General features: G+C 39.6%; 1 non-coding gene across 1 annotated transcript; it reads right to left on the reverse strand.

Annotated features, from left to right (window-relative positions):
• Positions 1-1586: 1586 nt before the first annotated feature.
• LOC119936797 lies at positions 1587-1724 on the reverse strand. Its single transcript, XR_005453848.1, has one exon. It is a non-coding gene; the product is annotated as a small nucleolar RNA SNORA7 (small nucleolar RNA).
• Between the last annotated feature and the right edge of the window lie 1150 nt (positions 1725-2874).

Below are 2874 nucleotides of genomic sequence, written 5' to 3' on the forward strand. Positions count from 1 at the left end.
TCACTAAAATCCACCCTTTCCTCTCCATCCAAACGGTTACCACATTAATCCTGGTTTCCTATGCAACCAAACCTGCACACTTCACTCCTCTAAAACTTCAGTCCTTTAATTCACTCATTCTAATACTAACCTACTCACTGTACCTTGATCTCTTCTATCTTGCTGCCTACCTCCCACCAACATCCTGCCTCTGACCTGGAACACCCTTGCTCTTCATATCTGACAGATGATCATTTTCCCACCTTCTAAGCCACATTTCCAAACAATTTTTCCCTACTAGGCCCTCATTTCCTCTTCTCCCATTCTGGGATTTGCATCCTTTATTCACCTGTTCCTTAGCCCTACAGTACTTATGTATATATCCATAACTATTTATATTAATATATGTCTCTCCATCCAGGCTGTAATAAGTTCATTGAGGGAAGTGAATGTCTACCAACTCTGTTATATTGTACTCTCTTCTAAGTACTTAGTGCAGTACTTTGCACACAGTAATAATAATAATAATGTTGTTATTTGTTAAGTGCTATGTGCCAAGTACTGTTCTAAGTGCTGGGGAGGATAGAAGGTAATCAAGGTTGTCCCACGTGGGGCTCACAGTCTTAATCCTCATTTTGCAGATGAGGAAACTGAGGCACAGAGAAGTTAAGTAACTTGCCCAAGTCACACAGCTGACAAGTGGGATTAGAACACATGACCTCTGACTCCCAAGCCCGTGCTCTTTCCACTGAGCCATGCTGCTGTGCTCAATAAATGTGTTAGATTGATTGATTGATTGATTTATCTAATCTTCTCATAAGTCACATAGAATATACAATCTCTGGTTACGAACATATAAACAGTACTTTCTTAAAGTAGGTGCCTTATGGGCAGGGAATGTATCTTTCAACTCTATTCATTTTACTCTCTTAAATGTTTAGTCCAATGCTCTGTACACAGTAAGCATTCAATAAATAATACTGATTGATTGTACTTAGTACATAGTAAGCACCTAATATACATTAAAACTGTTAACCCTGGGATAGCTACTGCACCAAAAGCTACTCCTCTTCCTAACGAATAGCCCTTTTATGGGGAATAAAACCTTGGTTTTCATATAGCGCTTTAATTCCCCAAACACTTCCCTTGAAGATGGATAATTTATTACTATCTGATTAAGTTTGCTACCAAATGCTGCTTTAGCTCACTTGAGTTTTACCAACATTCCATATTCCCTGCTACCATCCCAACAACTCATTCCAACACTACAAATGTTCTTGTCTCAGGCCGTCAAGTCACCTCCAACCCATAGCAACACCGTGAGCCGATTGTTGGGTAGGGGCTGTCTCTGTATGTTACCAACTTGGACTTCCCAAGTGCTTAGTACAGTGCTCTGCACACAGTAAGAGCTCAATAAATATGAATGAATGAATGCATCTCTCCCAGAACACCCACATCCATTTGCAATTGTTCAGGTGGTATACCCATAGAGTTTTCTTGGTAAAAATATGAAAGTGGTTTACAATTGCCTCCTTCCACGCAATAAACTTGAGTCTCCGCCCTCGACTCTCTCCCGTGCCACTGCTGCCCTGCACAGGGGAGTCTTGATTTGTAGCAGATTGCCTTCCACTCACTAGCCACTGGCCATACTAGGAATGGAATGGGTATGCCTCTGCTTGACTCTCCCTTCCATAGTCGAGACTGGTAGAGTACCAGGAACTCTCCAGATGTGACCCTGAGAGGGCACATATGTTCAGGTAGTCACAAAAAATTTGCCTAGAGAGTTATCATTGATGTTTGATGCTTATGACTATACATGAAAAAGTATTTGAGAATGTATATATTTTAGAAGTCAGGCCTAGTCTCCCATTTGAACAGTTGAAGACAAAGGCCATGAATATTCTGGGGCACAGAGGGCAGCAGATATGCTACCCTGTTTCATCAACTTTTCCCTACCCTCTCCCTAATCCCTCACCTCAGCAACTCTTTTTTTAGTGAGGAGTACATCTGACCTGGGTGGGAAATACTCATATTTTCATTCTTCAGTCTTCAATAGAAGACTTAGCAGCAGACTTTCTTCATCTGAAAACTCATCTAGAGTCTTTTTGGGATTTTCCCAGTCTGGAATACATTAGGCTGTTCATGTTATGGGAAGTGGAAAATAATAGCAATATCTATTATTTATCACCTCCATTTGTATTGAGGCAATTACATATTGTATTCATTTGTACAGTTCAATAAAGTCTTAGCCTTCTTTTTTCAACTGAATTTATTAAATTTAACATTCTCAGCTAGAGGTCATGTCATATTCCTTGCCTTGATAAGCTCATTCTAGTCTTTTCTTCTACAGCCCAATCCAAAAGTCATCAGGATAACCAGCTGGTGAGCATGTGCCTCAAGGATGTCTTATCACCTATACTAGCAATTTTTTTTAAGGAAAGGGAAAATTTTAACTAACTGCTTTAAAACCAGTGATATTGACCGTTAGAAGCATTACCATTATAATATGGAAAAACAAGTCTGCTTTTTTCCACTGTTGAATGTTTTGGTTGAAAGTGTGCCCAGAGGCCTTGGCAAAGGGTCCATTTTTATGAATCTCAAAAGTAAATAACAAAACACAGGCCTCAAAGTGGTGTATGGCTGAATTCACCCAGCTTTGCAGCCCAGAGGACTGCAATTGTCCTTTCCCAAACCTTCCATCTGCTGCAAGTACATCATTGAAAACATTCAGCTAATTTGCCTTCTTTTGTTTTCATCAAGAGCAGCAATTAAAGATGCTAACCCCAAATCATTACTATATTTAGGCATAACTGATCAAGGTGTCCCTACCTTTTAATGGTGATTTCACTTTTGAAATTTCACTTAGACTACCACTTTTATAATAAAAGAATGTTA

This window comes from Tachyglossus aculeatus, chromosome 1 (assembly GCF_015852505.1).
Source record: "Tachyglossus aculeatus isolate mTacAcu1 chromosome 1, mTacAcu1.pri, whole genome shotgun sequence".
Lineage (NCBI taxonomy): Eukaryota > Metazoa > Chordata > Mammalia > Monotremata > Tachyglossidae > Tachyglossus > Tachyglossus aculeatus.